The sequence below is a fragment of the Lissotriton helveticus genome, chromosome 2_1 (genome assembly GCF_964261635.1).
Source record: "Lissotriton helveticus chromosome 2_1, aLisHel1.1, whole genome shotgun sequence".
Lineage (NCBI taxonomy): Eukaryota > Metazoa > Chordata > Amphibia > Caudata > Salamandridae > Lissotriton > Lissotriton helveticus.
In genome coordinates, this window is record NC_136059.1 from 1,816,037,616 (window position 1) to 1,816,059,954 (window position 22,339).

General features: G+C 46.6%; 1 long non-coding RNA gene across 1 annotated transcript; it reads left to right on the forward strand.

Annotated features, from left to right (window-relative positions):
• Window positions 1-1,096: 1,096 nt before the first annotated feature.
• Window positions 1,097-21,410, forward strand: LOC144819938 (uncharacterized). Its single transcript, XR_013607630.1, has 3 exons — window positions 1,097-1,132; window positions 21,061-21,124; window positions 21,352-21,410. It is a non-coding gene; the product is annotated as an uncharacterized LOC144819938 (long non-coding RNA).
• The last annotated feature ends 929 nt before the right edge of the window (window positions 21,411-22,339 follow it).

The following is a 22,339-nucleotide window of genomic DNA, read 5'->3' on the forward strand; positions in this document are numbered from 1 at the left end:
AACCAAGGACAGAGGACTGGGCGGTGCTACTTGGAGATTAGGTACTCTCTCTTATAGAGGCCAGCAGGGCTCAGGAAGGTCCATTTGCAGGCCCAGGTAGGGCCAGTTGCAGCATATCTGCTGGCACTTGCAGGGAGGCCTATGGTGCTTGTTGTGTCCCAGTAGCTCACACAGTCGGTCAGCCAACTGAACCTTCGAGTAACTCAGATTGAAATGGATGAAGTAAGGATGTCCAGAGTCACTTCTCAGAAATCAAGCAGCACAGCAATCCTCTGGCAGCAGGGCAGTCCTTCTGTATTATCCACACCTTCAGGAGTACTCTGAAGTTTGTGTCTGAAGGTCCTATTATTACAGCTGGTGCCAGCTTTGAAGTAGAGAAACATCTGGAGTTTCCCCCCCACAGATAGTTCTGGAATATCCTTTCTCCCTGGTCCAAGGATGTTTGAGGTGAAAAAAGGCTAGAGTGAAGCTCTTTATGAATTAAGGAGGTGGACTCTATTGAAGTTACAGTGATGTAGGTTACAGCTCTGCCCCCACCGATTTTGTCAGGTTGACTGATCCTGCCAACACCCCTTTTTTGTTACTGTCTGAGAGGATCCAGAGAGGCCAACTGCCAACTACATCTGGTCATTTGACCCAGGACACACACTGTAGCCACCAAATGATTAGAACAAGAAACAGCCAACTTTCTAAAAGTGACATTTACAAAATTGTGAATTGAAATCCGACTTTACTATTGAATTGGATTTTAAATTTGAATTTCTTAGACACCAAACACAGCATTTCTACCTGTCCTCAAACAGAGGTTATCACTTATTAAATGTAATGAGGTAACCCTATGTTATCCTATGGTTGTTTAAACTGCACACAAGCTGCAGTAGCAGGCCTGATTACTTAAGTGGATGGCACAATAAGTGCTTCAATCCCACCAGTAGCATTTAATCTACAGACATCGGGTACTGGTTGTACCTCTTTACTAGGGACTTACTGTTAAAATAAATGTGCCAACTGGGTTTGAGCCAATGTTTCCATGTTTAGAGGACTGAGCAGCAGTACTTAAACAGTGGTTAGCAGTGGTAAAGTTCACAGAATCCTATGGTAAACAAAAACAAATTCAGCAAAACAGAAGCAGGTAAGATAAATAGTTTGGGATATAGCCATGCAGAGGATGTCAGGTCTGAGACGCAAACTCATCGCTGAGGCAACTCTTGGGGCACAAGCATTAATTCCATCCCCAGTAACCTAACACTGACTTCAGGGCATCAGCTGTAAAACTGGGCTTCTTACCTTGGACTGTGCTTAAAATTCTCAGATGGAATGATGTGAAATGTCTACCTGCCTCCTGTAGCTGTTGTGGTAATAAATTATGAATGCCATAGTTCATATACGTTTAAACAACATTAGCTGCAGCATAATGGGCTGCGTTCACTCAGCCAAGTCCTTTTATTTGTAGCTGTCATGTGTAAAGTGAATTTATTTAACCCACAGTTCTCAATGTTAGTGCTTTTTTAAAGTGCAGCTCAGAAACATTAAGCAGATTTTGCCTCATTCTATTTGCGAGCTGTACTTTCCTGTCTAAAATAGTGCACTATGGCCCTGGTTCCAAAAAAAGAAGGTGGTATTTGCTGCACCTGATGAATATCAATACAATGCAGTTTAATTATCAGGTTCTATAAATAACACCTATCATGAGTTTTTGGGGCACTAACATGAATGTTGGTACTTCATAGTGCATAAATACATACACGTTTTCCTTGTTAATTCCATGAGGTTTGACCTGCTGAAATATAACGAAGGATGAGATATTTAACGCATCATGTAAGTTACCTGATGTGGTAAATACCACCCAATTCAGAATGTTTGATCCCTGCACATATGGGAGTTTACATAGTGGTCAAAAAATTCCGGTCAACTTGAAGAAATATAGGGTTAAATGAATTCACTTTGGGCAGGATGTACGACCTAGATAATTGTGCATTTCAAATTGCGACTCTTTTGCGAGTCGCAATTTGTAAGGTGCAATTTCCGATGTAAAACAGTGTATTTCACACTGTTTGCGATTCCCAATGGGGTCGCAAATTGCGAGGCTCATTAATATTATCCATTACTCATGCCTGGGACTGCTTTTTAATAGAGCATCTTTCTTTTTTTAAATGCAGCTGGAATGCATTTAAAAAAGAAAAATTAAACTTTTCAGTTTCATATTTTTAAGGGCAGGCAGTGGCCTCTGGGACTCCAGAGGCCTCTGGGACTCCAACGTACTCACAAAGGGGAAGGGGTCCCCTTGGGACCCCTTCCCCTTTGCAAGTGGTTTACCACCTACTTCAAGTAGGTGGTAAACTGCAAGTGTTTTGCGCCTGCAAATGCAGTCGCAAAACACTAGTACATAGCATGTTCACTCGCTATTAGGAAGACACGCCCCTTCCTAATAGCGAGAGTCGCAAGTTCTATTTTGTAAGTCAGGGACTCACAAAATAGCAGTTGTACATGCTAAATCCTCTTTTTTGCGACCGTAAACTGGAGGTTCTCCCGGTTGCGGCCGCAAAAAATCCCTTTATATCCTACAGGCACAGAAAAAAAGCCCTCGTCTATCGCCGGACCACCACAAAATCCCATCATGATATGATCCCATGAGTCTCAGAACAGTGCACGCTCCATCCTTCACCTACTTCTCTGATGCCCATTGCAATGTAGATCCATTGACAGATAATTCAACCAGAACCTACACACTAGACCGGATGTCATGCTTGTTTTGGCACTTCCAGGAATCTTGTCGAGCTGTTATGAGGCAGTGTAACCATTTTAAGACCTTATTTTCAGTGTTGTCATTACTAAGAACTGAAAAAGTATGTTCAATGCTTATATTGAAAAACATTTTACTCCTTTCTTGATTATGCACAGAAGAGTACTTGTTTAATTAACTTTGCCCATTCTCCTGAAACGGAGCAGCTACCAGTTTTTTTCTGACTACATCGAAATGTGACAGAATGCTGTGTATTTGTGTGTGTGTGTTTATGCACCTTGCTTAGGCCCCTTGCACCCTGCTGTACTCCTAATGGTGCCCAAACCGTGACCAATGAGCCATGAATGTCACAAGCAGAGTGAATACCACGCTACGCACCAAAATGTCGTTGTCCCCTTTGCTCCAGCTCTCAAAATAGCCCCAGTTTTCAAAAACAAATATTACTGTAGTAATGTGACCCATATCATTTCTATTTATTAGGACGCGCATTCACAGGGCACCCCATCACTCTCACAGTTTTATAGCTTTTACTGTTGTAGTCGCAGGAGCCCTGATGTGATTAATTACAGGTGTTTTGTTTGCTTATGTGGCGAAATAGATTATGGTTTCTGCGCATCCCAAATGGTTTCTAGTATGTGCAGTATGTCTCCGGGGCATTTATTCCGTGATGTAAAAGATGTGAAAGAGTCATTATTCCTTCCTAATGTATGTAAAGTATGATAAACGGGAACCTTTTTGCGTCCTGCTGATGTTGACTGCGTGATCGGAATGGGAACTAAGCATTTTTTAGTTAAGTTCTGAAGTTGTAACTATTTTAAAAAAAAAATCTATCCTTCTTTCTAATTCTTTAACGTATATTTGAGAACGAGTTGGGAACCCCTCTAGATAAGATTAAGATTTTTTTTTTAAAGCCTGCACACGTTGTAGGTTTCTCTGTTATAGGGTGGCTTGCAAAAACATTTAGGTGTTCACCCATAATCGCAACATTCCTGAAATAAAATGCACTAGTGACTTGGACCTGGAAAAAAAGAAAATAAGGTACAGACTTTAAGTAAAAAAAATAAATATATTCATCCAAATGATTTAAACGGAATAGAGCAGGCGTGGAGCAAAATATATCACTACAGAGGTGAAGCAGCTCGAAATGTGCTTGAACTCTTGTAGCAAATTACCAAGACCAGCCAGCTCACAATTAAGCCACAAAGCAAACACGGGCATGCAAGCTAAAGGTAAAGATCTAAGGCAGCTAAACTTGTAGATAGATGTGCTTGTGGAAGTCAAGAATGACAAAATATATTGACTTGTGTTTTTTTCCACTAAATGTTGTAATGTATTGCTGACTGATCATGTGTCTTCTGGAGGGCTTTATTATACAGACATTGGGCCATATTATCAAGAAAGGGCGATACATTATCGCCGCTTTTATCGGCAGGAAACTGCTGCTAAAGCAGCGATAATGGGCTTGCTTATATGCCCTTGTGAATTCGCATAGAAGCCCAGGTTAACACCAGAACCTGGGCTTCTATGGGAATTCACAAGGGCATATTATCAAGCCAATTATTGCCGCATTAGCGGCAGTTTCCTGCCAATAAAAGCGGCGATAATGTATCGCCCTTTCATGATAATATGACCCATTGTTTCTAGGGTAAAAAAAGCCTTATAAAGACATATGGGGATATTCTCAAGAACGTGTGATAATTAGCCTAACGCAACTGTGCACATCGCAGTCTATCGCAGGGAAATAACGCTGTGTTAACTTTGTATTCCCAACACGGTGGTACCATGCGATATTCTCACGCAAACGTGTCAAATGACCCCTGTAATATTACTGTCCACGCGTCATGGGGGAAAATGCACTATAAATCACAAAAAAACACAAATAAAATAATTTAAACTGCGTAGCACCTTGGAGGAAGTTGGAGCAAGTACAGAGGACGACCAGAACCCCACAAGCCCCCAGGAGGACCAGCCTGGGACCTCGGGATCATGGAAGGGCAAGGAGAAGAAGATTAGGAAGACGAGGTTCAGTCCGCAGGGAAACAGGATCATCATCACAGAGGTGATAGAACACCACCAACAACTGTTCGTCAACTCCAACTTGTCATTAGCAAATAAAAATGCAATATGGCAGTCAATCCTGGACAAGGTGAATGCAGTCGGAGTGAGGATGAGGACAATAGGAAAGGTCAAGAGGCGCTGGAATGATGCATAGAACAAAACAAAGAAGAAACTTGCTGAAACCATCAGGCAACAATCTTACTGGAGGTGGCAGTCTAGCGGAACACCAGGAGCTGGATGAGATGGAGGAAATGGTGTACACAGTCATCAGTGGGGAGACAGTGGCAGGAGTTGGGGGTCACTCAACATGGATCAAAAACAATGAGAGGAGTATCCCCTATGAGGTTGAAGAACAGACGTATCTGGAGGACCGGTTTTTGGCAAAAAGGAGGAAATTCATCCTTTTGTTTAAAACCCCTCACTCACCACCTAGTGGTGACATGCTTCATCATCGGGGTCCACCTTGGCGTCCTAGCGACACCAAGGTGTGCTGCGACACCTGGACTACAGTGGAGCGGGTTGTGACTGTGGGTGCAAAAAAATAAATGTTAAAAATTGTCCTGGTTGTACTCAAAAAATTAATTTTAATTATAGAGCAACTGAACAATGTTTAAAAATATAAGGGCGAGATCCTGGTAGGGGGGTTACGACCAAAGGGATCTCTATATGTGTTGAGTGGTCAACATGTTTCTACCTTAAGGGCTATTGCCCGGTATTCGTCAGGACCAGAGTAACAGGAGGACAGGAGGTGCGTGCTCCCTAAAAAGCACACCCGTTCCTTGATCCCCTGTGTGCCTACTGGCAAAAATGGCCAGTGGTAAGTGCTGCACAATACAATAAATGGGCAGGCGAATAAGCAAAAAAGACCTGTAGGGAGAGAAGAATGGGTAAAAAACAATCAGGTATTGAGTGATTGACTTACTCTCCTGTAACGTCGTGCAGTTTCTCAGTGAAATGGAAATATAGTGCCAAAAGAAGGGGGGGTGGTCTCCAGATAAACATAATACCGTCGTGATGGAGTGAGATATTAGTCAACATCTATGCCAAGGAGTAGGTGCACACGAGTTGCATGCAGTGTAAACACGACACTGCTGGATAATTATATCGAGTATATAAAGTGCCGGTATCGAGGAAATACTATGGATCGTATTTATCACGTGGTGCCTTTGCTACTTGCAGGGTGATAAGTAACATAACGGTTCCTCTGCCATTGTGGGTGAATATAAGGTGGGGTGATCTAAGGCATAGCGGTAACTCGGTGGTGCTATATGTATTTTGACAGCATCTGACTCGTACATGCGAGTGAATCACAATTAATTAACATACATGACGAACATACATGTAACACTGAGGGACAAACATCAGTCCAAATGGCATAAAACTGGGCTTACTCGGATAAGAGCTCTCAGCGCTTCAACGGGCAGGGCGTAGGGTCAATGCCTATAGCGTAACATATTTCTGTAAGGTTAAAGAAAGCGCGGGCGTTGTAAATCTCTGTGCCGCTCAAGGCGTTCTAAGAATGGTGAGCGGTGCCCTCGTGGACCCGGTACTAGATAGTGTACCCGGGTGCTAGTATCGGGATTCTACTTACAGTTACTGGCATGGGAGATCAGGTTCGACCTACTCCTCGCGTCCTCTGCTCGGCTAGTAATTGCGAGGGCAGCTGGACGCGGTAAAGAGGAGTTGGCCGTTTCCGCATTCGGGCGCGGCCTGGGCAGGTATGGGGGCGGGGCTTGCAGTACGTCATGGCGTGCTGTCGGTAGCTAGGCTACCGTAGGGAAACAAACAGCAGGTTAGGTTGTTACAAACCTCAGGACAGGTTAGGTAGGCTCGCGGAGCTACTCCGCAATGCTGGCATCGATGTAAATGTAGCGTGAAATACACGTCAAGGCATGTAGTGTAGAAGTTAATTACACAGCCTAGTGAATTCAAAGAGATAAGGAAGGAATACATTGCTGGCCTGACAGTGGAGCAGACATTAGTTGTGTGACCGGTATACGGTCAAAGGGCGGCATGACACCACAGTTTATGAAATCAGCCTACCATGGATTAATTGACATTGTTGGGTCACGTGGGGGCTGGACATGTATGCGGGCGCCAAAGTGGCGCAAAAAGCCTAGGGTAGATCATATGAAGGCCATGTAGTGTGAGGAACACTAAGTTAGAGGCTCAGCAGGGCAAAGGTTCGATATGTGCTGAGAGTATCATATGGCAGCTGTGCTCATTTCTTAGTCAGTGGTCGGGGCGACCAATGGGAAAGGAGTTTCACTTCAGCACCGAGTTCCACGGAATATTATCGTTGAGTCCAATTTTGTGAGAAGAAAGACGATAAATCCATCGCTGCTCTTTTTCAAACAGTCGTGCTTGTGCATTAGGGCCTGGTTGGATTTGCTCAATTACCGTCCATCTCATGTCGTTGGGGGTGTGATGCGCTGTAAGAAAATGGTCAGTGAGCCTGGTATTCGTTTTTTTGCATCGGATTGTACTACGATGTTCCGCTATTCGTTGTTTGACTTTCCTTGTCGTCATCCCCACATATGGCTTGTCACAACTGCATCGGATCAAGTAGATTACAAATGTACTGTTGCAGTTTGTGTGTGATCTTTGTTGCCAAATTTTGCCTTCCTCCAGGTTCAAAGTTTTTGTGTTATTGGTGAGGTGGCAAACGCTGCAGTCACCACATCTGGAATGTCCGATCCCTGGGGGTGAGCCCCAAGCGTTGGTGATGGTTTGGTTGGTTGTTGTCATATTCTTTATAGGTCTGGTGTTTACCAAAGTGTCTTTTAGGCTCCGTGCCTTTTTGTAAGAAAACAGTGGCCTGTCCCACTTGTGATTCCCCGTGTGTAGTATTGACCAATGTTTTCTGATACTTTTGCTGACCTGGTTGGACACCGCATTGTATGTGGTCACGCATGTGAGTGGAAGCTCCTCCTCTGGTCTAGGTGTGTCCTCTAGCAAATCTTGTCGTGCCTGGTTTCTTGCCCTTTTCTGGCATCTCCTTGTGATCTTTTCGGGGTAACCCCGGTTAGTCAGTTTCTCCGTCAGATCTGCTGCCTGGGTTTTGTAGTCCTTTAGTTCGCTGCAGTTCCTCCTAAGCCTGAGATACTGGCCGTAGGGTAGATTCTCCCTTAGGGGGCGGGGATGAAAACTGTCAAATCTCAGCAAGTTGTTTTTCGCCGTGGGCTTGAAGTGGGTTTTAGTCTTAAGCTTGTCTGTGTCTCTTTCGATCTCAATATCCAGAAAGACCATTTTGTCTTTGTCAACACTGTGTGTGAACCTTAGGTTAGGGTCACACGTGTTTAACCACCTAATGAATTCCATTAGCGTTTCTTGTGGTCCTTGCCAGATAGTGAAGACGTCATCTATGTACCGCCTCCAGAATTTGATGTGGTTGCTGTAAGGGTTGTTGGGGGTGATGACATATTTTTTCTCAAAGTCATACACGTAGAGGCCCGCTACGCTGGGAGCGAAGACACTACCCATGGATGTCCCGCCTATTTGGAGATATAGTTTGCCATCATGTTCAAAGAAGTTCCTTTTAAGAGCGAGGGTTGCACACTCTACAATGAACTCTATCGGTGTTGTGTGATCCCATGTGGAATTGTCCAGTGTTTGCTTGAGTACTGTGATGGTGGCGTCTTGGGGTATATTAGTATAGAGACTCTCTATGTCTAGACTCACAAGGATGTGGTCTGGTTCAATCTTGATGTCTTCCAACATTGTCAGTAGGCTTTTAGTGTCCTTCAGATAGGTTGCAGTATTTTGTACAATAGTTTTTAGGAAGTGATCACAGAAGCGTGACAAGGGTTCCAAAAGCGAACCTATGCCAGACACGATTGGTCTGCCAGGCGGCGGGATCTTGCCTTTGTGCATCTTCGGGACTACATAGAAGTAGGGAATCTTACCCTCCGTTTTGCAGAGGTAGTCCGCTTCCTGTTTGGAAATGTGGCCTGACGCCTCTGCTGCTTCCACCATATTAGTTATTTCCACCCTTAAGTCGTCGGTGGGGTCGGCTGTTAGCCTTCTGTAGTTGGTGTTGTCCCCCAGAAGGCGTTGGCATTCGATGTCGTAGTCGGCCTTGTTAATTATTACCAACCCCCCGCCTTTGTCGGCTGGTTTTATTATGATCGAATCGTCATTTTTTAAGTCAGCTATGGCTTTGGTCTCCGCTTGGCTGTTGTTGTGGTATTGTTTAGTGACTGCTAGTGCTTCAATGTCGTTGAATACAGCTTGCTCGAAGGTGTTGATCTCCACCGGGATTGAGTGTGGCGGGGGCGTGAAGGTGGACCGCAATCTAAGGCCTATTTCATTCTTGGTTTCTTCAGATTCAATGATGGTGGTTTTTTCAAAGTATGCTTTCAGTTTGAGTTTCCGAAAGAAAGCGGCCAGCTCACAATGTAATTTGAACTTGTCCAAGGCTGCAGTGGGCACAAAACCTAGACCTTTATTTAGTACATTGGATTCTGTAGTTGTCAGTGTACGTGAAGATAGGTTGGTTACTAGTTCCTCGCTGTGCTGGGGCCTGCTTTGTTGGCTCCCGATCTGCTCCTGGTTACGCTGCCTGTTGTGTCTTCTTCTTCCCAATGGACGTTGTTCCCTCGTCCCTACAGAGGGAATTACCAATGGCCACAATTTAACCACCCCCCCTCAACATCCATTCCAACAACCGTTGATGCATCCTTACCAACACCCAAAACAGTACCCAATGTTTGGTTGGCAGCCACCATTCCAACAGTTCCCCTTCCAACAAAACCAGTCCCGCCCTCCTTTTCAGAGCAGAGGCAGGCGCGGAAGGGGACGCAACAGACGAGGGAACAACGTCCATTGGGAAGAGGAAGACACAACAGGCAGCGTAACCAGGAGCAGATCGGGAGCCAACAAAGCAGGCCCCAGCACAGCGAGGAACTAGTAACCAACCTATCTTCACGTACACTGACAACTACAGAATCCAATGTACTAAATAAAGGTCTAGGTTTTGTGCCCACTGCAGCCTTGGACAAGTTCAAATTACATTGTGAGCTGGCCGCTTTCTTTCGGAAACTCAAACTGAAAGCATACTTTGAAAAAACCACCATCATTGAATCTGAAGAAACCAAGAATGAAACAGGCCTTAGATTGCGGTCCACCTTCACGCCCCCGCCACACTCAATCCCGGTGGAGATCAACACCTTCGAGCAAGCTGTATTCAACGACATTGAAGCACTAGCAGTCACGAAACAATACCACAACAACAGCCAAGCGGAGACCAAAGCCATAGCTGACTTAAAAAATGACGATTCGATCATAATAAAACCAGCCGACAAAGGCGGGGGGTTGGTAATAATGAACAAGGCCGACTACGACATCGAATGCCAACGCCTTCTGGGGGACAACACCAACTACAGAAGGCTAACAGCCGACCCCACCGACGACTTAAGGGTGGAAATAACTAATATGGTGGAAGCAGCAGAGGCGTCAGGCCACATTTCCAAACAGGAAGCGGACTACCTCTGCAAAACGGAGGGTAAGATTCCCTACTTCTATGTAGTCCCGAAGATGCACAAAGGCAAGATCCCGCCGCCTGGCAGACCAATCGTGTCTGGCATAGGTTCGCTTTTGGAACCCTTGTCACGCTTCTGTGATCACTTCCTAAAAACTATTGTACAAAATACTGCAACCTATCTGAAGGACACTAAAAGCCTACTGACAATGTTGGAAGACATCAAGATTGAACCAGACCACATCCTTGTGAGTCTAGACATAGAGAGTCTCTATACTAATATACCCCAAGACGCCACCATCACAGTACTCAAGCAAACACTGGACAATTCCACATGGGATCACACAACACCGATAGAGTTCATTGTAGAGTGTGCAACCCTCGCTCTTAAAAGGAACTTCTTTGAACATGATGGCAAACTATATCTCCAAATAGGCGGGACATCCATGGGTAGTGTCTTCGCTCCCAGCGTAGCGGGCCTCTACGTGTTTGACTTTGAGAAAAAATATGTCATCACCCCCAACAACCCTTACAGCAACCACATCAAATTCTGGAGGCGGTACATAGATGACGTCTTCACTATCTGGCAAGGACCGCAAGAAACGCTAATGGAATTCATTAGGTGGTTAAACACGTGTGACCCTAACCTAAGGTTCACACACAGTGTTGACAAAGACAAAATGGTCTTTCTGGATATTGAGATCGAAAGAGACACAGACAAGCTTAAGACTAAAACCCACTTCAAGCCCACGGCGAAAAACAACTTGCTGAGATTTGACAGTTTTCATCCCCGCCCCCTAAGGGAGAATCTACCCTACGGCCAGTATCTCAGGCTTAGGAGGAACTGCAGCGAACTAAAGGACTACAAAACCCAGGCAGCAGATCTGACGGAGAAACTGACTAACCGGGGTTACCCCGAAAAGATCACAAGGAGATGCCAGAAAAGGGCAAGAAACCAGCCACGACAAGCTTTGCTAGAGGACACACCTAGACCAGAGGAGGAGCTTCCACTCACATGCGTGACCACATACAATGCGGTGTCCAACCAGGTCAGCAAAAGTATCAGAAAACATTGGTCAATACTACACACGGGGAATCACAAGTGGGACAGGCCACTGTTTTCTTACAAAAAGGCACGGAGCCTAAAAGACACTTTGGTAAACACCAGACCTATAAAGAATATGACAACAACCAACCAAACCATCACCAACGCTTGGGGCTTACCCCCAGTGATCGGACATTCCAGATGTGGTGACTGCAGCGTTTGCCACCTCACCAATAACACAAAAACTTTGAACCTGGAGGAAGGCAAAATTTGGCAACAAAGATCACACACAAACTGCAACAGTACATTTGTAATCTACTTGATCCGATGCAGTTGTGACAAGCCATATGTGGGGATGACGACAAGGAAAGTCAAACAACGAATAGCGGAACATCGTAGTACAATCCGATGCAAAAAAACGAATACCAGGCTCACTGACCATTTTCTTACAGCGCATCACAACCCCAACGACATGAGATGGACGGTAATTGAGCAAATCCAACCAGGCCCTAATGCACAAGCACGACTGTTTGAAAAAGAGCAGCGATGGATTTATCGTCTTTCTTCTCACAAAATTGGACTCAACGATAATATTCCGTGGAACTCGGTGCTGAAGTGAAACTCCTTTCCCATTGGTCTCCCCGACCACTGACTAAGAAATGAGCACAGCTGCCATATGATACTCTCAGCACATATCGAACCTTTGCCCTGCTGAGCCTCTAACTTAGTGTTCCTCACACTACATGGCCTTCATATGATCTACCCTAGGCTTTTTGCGCCACTTTGGCGCCCGCATACATGTCCAGCCCCCACGTGACCCAACAATGTCAATTAATCCATGGTAGGCTGATTTCATAAACTGTGGTGTCATGCCGCCCTTTGACCTTATACCGGTCACACAACTAATGTCTGCTCCACTGTCAGGCCAGCAATGTATTCCTTCCTTATCTCTTTGAATTCACTAGGCTGTGTAATTAACTTCTACACTACATTCCTTGACGTGTATTTCACGCTACATTTACATCGATGCCAGCATTGCGGAGTAGCTCCGCGAGCCTACCTAACCTGTCCTGAGGTTTGTAACAACCTAACCTGCTGTTTGTTTCCCTACGGTAGCCTAGCTACCGACAGCACGCCATGACGTACTGCAAGCCCCGCCCCCATACCCGCCCAGGCCGCGCCCGAATGCGGAAACGGCCAACTCCTCTTTACCGCGTCCAGCTGCCCTCGCAATTACTAGCCGAGCAGAGGACGCGAGGAGTAGGTCGAACCTGATCTCCCATGCCAGTAACTGTAAGTAGAATCCCGATACTAGCACCCGGGTACATTATCTAGTACCGGGTCCACGAGGGCACCGCTCACCATTCTTAGAACGCCTTGAGCGGCACAGAGATTTACAACGCCCGCGCTTTCTTTAACCTTACAGAAATATGTTACGCTATAGGCATTGACCCTACGCCCTGCCCGTTGAAGCGCTGAGAGCTCTTATCCGAGTAAGCCCAGTTTTATGCCATTTGGGCTGATGTTTGTCCCTCAGTGTTACATGTATGTTCGTCATGTATGTTAATTAATTGTGATTCACTCGCATGTACGAGTCAGATGCTGTCAAAATACATATAGCACCACCGAGTTACCGCTATGCCTTAGATCACCCCACCTTATATTCACCCACAATGGCAGAGGAACCGTTATGTTACTTATCACCCTGCAAGTAGCAAAGGCACCACGTGATAAATACGATCCATAGTATTTCCTCGATACCGGCACTTTATATACTCGATATAATTATCCAGCAGTGTCGTGTTTACACTGCATGCAATTCGTGTGCACCTACTCCTTGGCATAGATGTTGACTAATATCTCACTCCATCACGACGGTATTATGTTTATCTGGAGACCACCCCCCCTTCTTTTGGCACTATATTTCCATTTCACTGAGAAACTGCACGACGTTACAGGAGAGTAAGTCAATCACTCAATACCTGATTGTTTTTTACCCATTCTTCTCTCCCTACAGGTCTTTTTTGCTTATTCGCCTGCCCATTTATTGTATTGTGCAGCACTTACCACTGGCCATTTTTGCCAGTAGGCACACAGGGGATCAAGGAACGGGTGTGCTTTTTACGGAGCACGCACCTCCTGTCCTCCTGTTACTCTGGTCCTGACGAATACCGGGCAATAGCCCTTAAGTTAGAAACATGTTGACCACTCAACACATATAGAGATCCCTTTGGTCGTAACCCCCCTACCAGGATCTCGCCCTTATATTTTTAAACATTGTTCAGTTGCTCTATAATTAAAATTAATTTTTTGAGTACAACCAGGACAATTTTTAACATTTATTTTTTTGCACCCACAGTCACAACCCGCTCCACTGTAGTCCAGGTGTCGCAGCACACCTTGGTGTCGCTAGGACGCCAAGGTGGACCCCGATGATGAAGCATGTCACCACTAGGTGGTGAGTGAGGGGTTTTAAACAAAAGGATGAATTTCCTCCTTTTTGCCAAAAACCGGTCCTCCAGATACGTCTGTTCTTCAACCTCATAGGGGATACTCCTCTCATTGTTTTTGATACATTTCCTCCAGGGGAATAGGAGAAGTCTCTAGTTCACTTTCGAGTGAACGAACTCCCTTACTCTCTTTTTTGTTTGTAACGGTCACTCAACATGACCTGACACAACAGCACCAGGGTGAGTACCGAAGAGGGACTTGGGGTACGGGGGGAGATGGGCACAATGGCGCACATGCACCATCAAGTAGAGCACACTGCACAACCACAATGACTCTGGATCATGTCCCTGATCCATTTGACACACTGCAGCACACATAGAAACAGCAGTTAGGCCCCCGTCCACTAAGGGCACAAAGCACCAATCCCACAACCATCCCAATCATACGTGTTAAAACCAGGAAAGCTGCATGTCTGTGACCCACACTGACAAGCTGCATGACGAATAGCATGGCTGCAGTCCAATTATCATGACATGGTGCCCGCCATGACACTGAGGTGGCTGAGTGTGGAACACATTCGGAAAGGAGCAGGTCAGACTCTGACACATCCAACAACACATCTGCAGATAAATCATGCCCAAGAATCCAAAATGCAAACAAGACCCAAAATTAGCCAAGTCTGCAACATCTCAGCACTGTAGAAGCACAGAAGTCAAAGGCACACCACCTCAAAGGGATAAGGGGCAGCAAAATCACAGCTGCAGGGGTGATTCTCCCACAATGCAACACACACACATAGCAATAACAGCACATCAACATTGACGACAATGTGGTACAAAGTGCGACACTTTCACTACAGAACAAGGTATACAACTGGTTCCGCTTGTGCGTAGAAACTGGCCAATAACATCTGGCATAGCAGGAAACTGTAAGATGATAATGTATGTGTACAACCTCACATCCGTGATGTAGTTCAAATGTCTACTGTCCCACATCAAATAGTCAGCTCCTCCCAAACAGTCACAATGTACATTGTCATGCAGTCTGTATGTCAACACAATGGTAAAATGCATCTCCCCTTCACATTGCAGAGGGACAATCAACACCTCTTGCAGAGCAGACCAGTCAACTAATCAGTGATGATGAAGAGGACCTCCACACCTTTGACACCTTCTCCCTACAACAGCTCATGGACACCTATGGCAAATCACCTCCTGGAGCAGGGCAGCCCAGCTGCATCTAGGAGACCCCACCCCCTACACAGACCACACAGCAGGAGGCACCCACCACCACAGCTGGCTCCCAGCACCTCACCGAAGAACACATCCTATTCCAAGGCTGTGAGAAGTTGGCCTGATATATGATGCTCACTAGTTCTAGTGATCACCTTGTATCATGCCAAGCAACCCTTATGGTGGAGGTTGTAAAGTCAACCTTATAGACAAGCTATCCTAGGGGTAGCATGGACTAAGCAGTCTTAGGCTAAACTCTGTAAAGGCATGTGAAGCAAGCTGTTTTACCATACACAATCCCCTTGAATACCAAATGAAAGGACACCACACAGATATATATTGAAAATATATATAGATTTATTTCTACAAATATCCCCTATACTCTTTATGAGCACAGAAGCAAATGCGTTAAAACAAAACACAGTTTAAATATACAAAAGTTGCACAATTACGGATGAGCCCTAGGGGCCACCTAAACCATATACTAAAATAGTGGTATAAGAACCACTATGGGGAAAGTGAAGAGGCCTAGGGCCTGGGGAATCGCTGGAGCTGTTCAGGACTAACAGTGATGAAGTCGGGAAAGGCCCGCGGGACTCGGGTGCAGTGCTTAAAGTGCACGCATACACCAATGCAATGTCAATGGTGCGTAAAAGTTACAAAGTTAGTGTTTAAGGAACCTTCCAATGGACCTACAAGGATAAAACTTTAGACACAGGCACTAGAGGTGTACACCAGTGTGGGCACACCGGCGTTGTTGAGTTACCTCACCCACAGGAAGCGGGTGCACAGGTGCGAAGTAGTGTCGGGTTTCGTCACACAGGTCAATGGTGCTTGGAGCTGAAGACGCTGCAGGCGGGTCGTCGTGAAGAGTTCCGGTGGATCCAAGGGTGGATCTGAAGAGGTGAAGACCTGAAAGCAGAGGGGACAATGTTCAAAGTCACTAGCCAGTGACTACCGTGGAACCAGGATGGAACCAGGCGATGCCGGGTGCAAACAGGTGATGAAGTGAAGATTATCTCTGCAGCCACGTGGACACGAAGAGGTCAAGGATGTCCAGGAGTCGATCACGAGCTGTCCCACAATGGCTCTCGCTGATGGCAGTGTCGGCAACTTGATTGGAGCAAACAGGCCTTGGCAAAAGCAAGTCACGCAGGAATCGATTCAAGCTTATAACTCGGACCAGCAAGGTCAGAGCGGGTGCTCCTTTTCAGGGGGGCAAGGGCCAGTCTGGAGCAACCAGACCAGCAGTGTAAGTTGTAGTTTTCGTCACCAAGATGGCCACTAGCCGTGTGGCAAGTGACCGGGATGGCGCGTCAAGTGGCAAAGTGCAAAAGGGCCCCACGAAGATTGTGGAGATGCTGGGGGGCTGATCTTCGGTGCAAATGCTGCTCGGTGTTGGAGCTTCTCAAACCTTGAAGCACAGCGTCGAGGGTGCCTCGGGTGCTGTGCAGTCAGCTCTTTGGGGGTCTTCCAAGATGTCCGGTCCCACGTCTCTCGGTGCCTCCACGGGTCTCTTCTTTTCAGGGACTGTGGGTCGGGCTCTGAGATGTCTGGGAGTCTGGGTCTTGTCAGGCTCTGGCCTCGGGCTCTGGCGGGAGGCGGCAGCAAAGCAGACGTCGAGTTGCTGGTTGGTGCCTGTATTCACAGGGTGGTCACTCCTTGGCCACAAGGGAGATTCTCTTCAGTCTTCTGTGCAGCAGAATGTCGAAGTCCAAGTTTCTTCTGTATTTCAAGTCGAGTTCAGGATGATCTGAAGTCTAAGGACACAGCTCCTACTCTTATTCCAAATCTGGGGGCCGGATCACCTACTAGGTCACTCCTCTGGGTGGGACCAGGAAGGGGGGTGGTTACACCCCCTTTCCTTTGTCCAGCTTCGCGCCAAGACTGGGGCTGGAAATCCCCAGCACCGGTTTGAACTGGCATATGCACAGGGACACCTTGTGTGCCCCAGGCATGTCTGATTCTATTCAGCCCTGTCCTACCCAATACACAAAATCCTGTCTGGGGTGGTGCTAGCACCTCCCAAGGCAGGAAACCCTTTGTCCAAGCTGCCCTTGCTGGAAGGACTCCCAGCAGCAGGAGGTCAGACTTGTGTCTGTGGTGGCAGCATCCATTTTGTGATGCTGAGGCTCTGTTTAACTTTAACCGGGGTTCAGGCTAGGTACATGTCGTGTCCCTCTAGAAGGGTGGAATGCTACCCCCGTCACCAAAACTGGTGAGGGGGTAGTATCCCAATTCATATGACACCTTACTCGACATGTTTTGATAAAGCCAAAGCAAAGATAGCATTTAACCGCGAGGATTATAATGCACTTAAGAGTATATGGTATGGCAGTAGAGGTGTGGCGCCGCGGCCAGGGCGACTGACGTTGGAATCTGGGTATCACTGTTCGATCCCCGGCTCCGGCGGCAGGTTAGCCCAGCACCATGTGACTCTGGGCAATAGCTTGCTTAATCTTCCCGACGGCCCCCAGCGCCTAGAGACCCTTACGGGTGATTGTGCGCTTTACAAATGTGGATTATTATTATTATTATCATGGAACAGCTAAAGGACATGGTTCCGAAAGCTGCAGACAGGCTCAGCTCATGCCAGAGCACCATCTCACATATTTCCAAGCACTCTGCCTCCAGGATTGATGAGGCCTTCCATAGGAGTGGCTGATAGGAACATATGTGTCCATTTTAGGTTAGGCATAGGCATACTACACCTAAGTAAGGGGTGGTTACACCGACTTACCCCAGCTGAGTGATCAGCCAGTTGTATCAAATATGGAGGCCAGGCCAGGGGTGGCACAATACGTGCTGCAGCCCCTGGTAGGCCTTGGAAGCACCTATGCCCTGGGTACCTGGGTACACTGTTACAGGGGCCAATAAGGTGAACCAGTTCCAATTTCGTAATGCACCTAAAGTACATTGGCAATAATTTAGAGAGAGAACAGCAGGCTGTGGGTCTGATTAGCAGGCCCACAGCCACATTAAGTCATAAACCAGTGAAGCAAAAAGCAAAAATTTGGGGTGACCATAGGATAGCAGACCCTACTCTCCTACAAAGGCCAAGTGTTAAACTGCCAGAAGGAGGTGGCTGAACAGGTGCGGGTGGGGTTCGACCTCATGGCAGCCAAACTAAATGACATATGTGGGTGTCTAAGTCACATCAGGAACCACTTACACTCCCCAACGGACACCCATGATGTCCAACAATCCATGCCTGACCTCGCTGGAGTCATGACTCTGAGAGGAGAACAACTGTCTAGTCAGAGTGGCCTCAGCGATGTCAGCCAAGAGTTGGCACAGATGCTGAGGATAAATGAGAACATGGAGCAGATGGACGCGGAAAGAATGGTTGCCACGGATGCACACCAGCGAAAAGTTGTTGGTATCTTCCATGCCCTGCAGATCCTCATCATTGCATTGCTGCCACTAAGGCAGTAGCTGAATAATGCTGCTGGTACATCTACACACACATCTACGGCCCCTGATGTGACAGTGGCACACATGTCCTGCAGACCAAACATCAGCACCCACATTTCAGGCAGATGACATAGAGGCCAAAGCTGCAGGTGATTCCAACTTTGTATTAAAAAAGAGCCAGTAGCAATCTTGCCGTGTTTCAACTTATTTCTGCCCTCTGCATCATGCCCTGTAACAACACCTCCCACTGTCCCCCGAAACACTCAGCGACACTCACCTTGGACCTCGACATGGACTGACATATTTTGTTTGCTTACCAATGACACAGCAATCACACTGCGGACTGTACTCTTCCTCTTCCGATATACTTGTCAATCCCTAAATGAATCTGGCTAGTCCTTAAATTGTCTACCATGTAATGTGGGGTTTGCATGGCCATGCACTGCTTCAGCTCTGACACTCCACCGAATGTGAATAAATCATTCAAATTCACACAGATTTGTCATGTCCATAATCGATCAAGGATGAAAGTATGGATGAATGTAAGAACATTGATTGCACAAAAAGGTACACCCTGGGAAATTTTAAAGCAATGTGCGTGTTTGACCGTGACACACATAGGCAGTGAGATGACTGGGAATGTGTGCACTAGCTGTGGCCTCATTGCTCTGAAACAACAATCACACAATTTCACAACTTTGGCCCAACCAATGATAGAAATAGGGCTGTGTATGAAATGTCAACGTCATTGGCAGGCCTAAACTAGTGTTCCCCATCACATTTGACCACAGAACATCTCTTTGCATACCTACTTACACTCAACTGGGTGGGCACAGCCTGTAATGATGGATCACATTGATCCACATGGCAAGAAGTTGGACACCATATTCACATTGCTGAAGACATGTAAGAGCACAGGTATATCAGCAACTATCCCAAACACAATGTCTGGCTCACAGAGATTGAGCTGGCAATAGGGACTCACCCCTAAGTGAAATGTGTCAGTCAGTCCCTCACTGTGTACAGACAATGATCATTGAGGCACACAACTTGTCATTCTAATCAACACTCATCACAGTTGAACACTAGTGAAGTTGCGTAGACTTAATTAGCATTTGTGTGTCAGTACAGGCAATACAGGGCCACAACATGCAGACCAATACATCAGACACTAACAGGCAGCATTCGGTCACGGTACAGTCCCACGTGACAGCAGTTGTTCATGTGCCTGGTATGTTCTCCCATTGCATTGATGGATCTCGTAGAACTGGCACTCTTCTGAACTGCGGCAGTTATGTGGATGATATGCCACAACTCGGAGCAATGAGTCGTATGTGTGTGCAACGTTTGAACGTATGGGTTGTTGTGTACCTAAGTGTCAAGGGCATTCCATGCAAGAGTACCTCGAGCAAGGACTTCTGTGTGTGGGGTGTGGATACGTTGGTCTTTCATTAGAGCTGTGGGTAGTGTGGGAGTTATCATCTGCTATGGTATCTCTCTCAGGGGGTGCCTGCTGCATGCAAGACCAAGGTCGGAGGTGCAGATGTCCTTCCGCCTTATGTATTGAGACAAAAGAGCTTTCATCCTAATGTGCGTCAGACTACTGCTTGCAATCTGGAAATGAGATGTGGCTTTCGCGCTGCAATTGAGGCCAGGCCTTAGGATTATGGTGCACCAATAGTATGTATGTAAAATCCCTTCGTGCGCCTCCGCCCTCCGGGTGCATGCAACATTGCAACATTGTCAACTGTGGCTTGTGATGCGCCGACACTGCAACAGACACACGCATCACTTAGTTTCCTGTCCAGGCCAGAAATGAACCACGCCGAGCCCAGGGATAATTATTTACACCTCTATGCTGGCCTGGCGTACCCCGACCCAGCCCACTCGGCTTACGTATAAAGGGGGGGACGATGACGCTACGTGACCCAGTTCTTTCCCACTGCCGGAGGTGACATGGCTGCATCCGCCTGGCATATCACGAGACTGAATCAGAAAGGGGCCATGATGTGCATTGCACAGAGTTGGTGGCACCAGATACACTGTGGCCGGCATTGGCCGACCACCAAGGGATGGTAACTTTCGGTGCACTGAGGTAGGGGCACCTTAAGTGCTGAGCGGGTGTACAGCCTGCGATGATGCGCCGTCCAGGCTGTCCAGACTGGTAAGGATTTGTGTGAGCCCTGCTGGACCACAGTGTAGGCCTGAGCCAGCGGGCAGCGCGGGCCTACCGCCATGTGGCATTGCCTCACAGTTCTCAGAGTTAGTGGCACCTAAAGGGCTGAGGGGGTGTGCAGCCTGCGATGATGCTGTGTGCACTGATATGATCTCTGCCATTGCGAAATCAAGACCCAGAATCACATGTGTGACCTGGTGGCCCGCGGTGCGGGCTGCATGATGTGGAGGCTGCCAAGGTTGCTGGCCACAGGCTTGGAGCTTGCACCGGCATGTGGTGGGCCCTCTTGGAGACACGCCGGTGGCAGAAGTTTAGCAGTGAGGCCTGGGTGCGCAGGGGCAGGCAATAAGCGCTGGGCACCAGGCTGGGGTGCAGCAGCCTCTGTGCGCAGGGGTGGGCAAGTGATGATGGAATGTGCAATGATATAAACTGTGCCATTCATAAATCTGGACTCTGTTTCAGATAAGGGACCTGGTGGACTGCAGTGAATACCAGCACATGGTTGGAGACACACCGGTGGCAGCAGGTGAGCAGTGAGGCCTGGGTTCGCAGTGTCAGCACTCTCTCTCCCTCTCCCTCTCTTCCTTTCACTGTCTCTCTCTCCCTCTCTTTCACTATCTTTCTCTCTCTTTCTCTCCCTCTCTCTCTTTCTCTCTCTCTCTCTTCTTTCTCTCTCTCTCCCTCTCTCTCTCTCTCTATCTCTCTCTGTCCTTAAGCATGACACACCTTCTTATCTTGATTTTTGTCTTTCAGGCTGAGACTTACAGAGATGACTCGTCATGACTCTTCCAAATAGTTGTTTTGAGTTTAATGTGAATAAAATAATTTGTTTGAAAATGTTTCTGATCACATATGAATGTTAATTATTGTAATTGTGTGACCTCAAGCAAATTGTTTTGTTCATGATTTCGTAAAGTTGATGTAAAATATCTTTGTCTGGGGGCGTGCCGGGGGTAGGGCCCAGAGGAGGGGGTCTTGGGGGGGGGAGGCTGTGGGTGTTGTGGGTCTCTTGGGTGTCACTATTTGAAACAGCATAACAACAAAAACACTTTTGTGGAAGGTAACAAGAAAGGCAATGCCTTGTTCTAGCTTATCCAATATTACATTAACTGTGTCCTCGTTCCACAGTTCCCATCTGGTACCAAAAAATCTACCCTATAAAACGTTACATGTTTACATTCAACACAATCAGCCAAACTATTGACTTTTAAAATACTGCAGAAAAACACCTGCATGCCTCCATGGCACATCAATATAAGGTTATAGTCACGTTGATTTAAAACACGTACTAGATGAAAATGTGTGTTCTAAACTGTTTTTTAAATTAAGGAGTAGGAGAACCCTTCTCAAACAGAAACTACAATCCTTTCACAGGGAACCACAAAAAGTCACTAAATGTACCTGTGCTTAACCCTCTTAGTGCAAAAGCAGTCAGGCTTAACTTAGAGGCAATATGAACAGTATCTATTCAGCCTTTTAACGGAAACAAAATGACAACACAAGAAAAATCCCACCCTAATTTAGAAAAATAGAGTACAATTCAATACATTATGGGACTCCACAGCAACAAAAATCCAATCAGTAGAACCAGAGCTATGATTTTTTTAAACGTTTTTAGTAACAACTAACATCCAAATATCAAAGTGCCAACCACAGACATCTAGTCGAGCAAGATTGGGGCAAAATTGAAAGTTATGGCTCAACTGCAATGGAGTGCGCTTCAAATACACGAGGTGGGCAT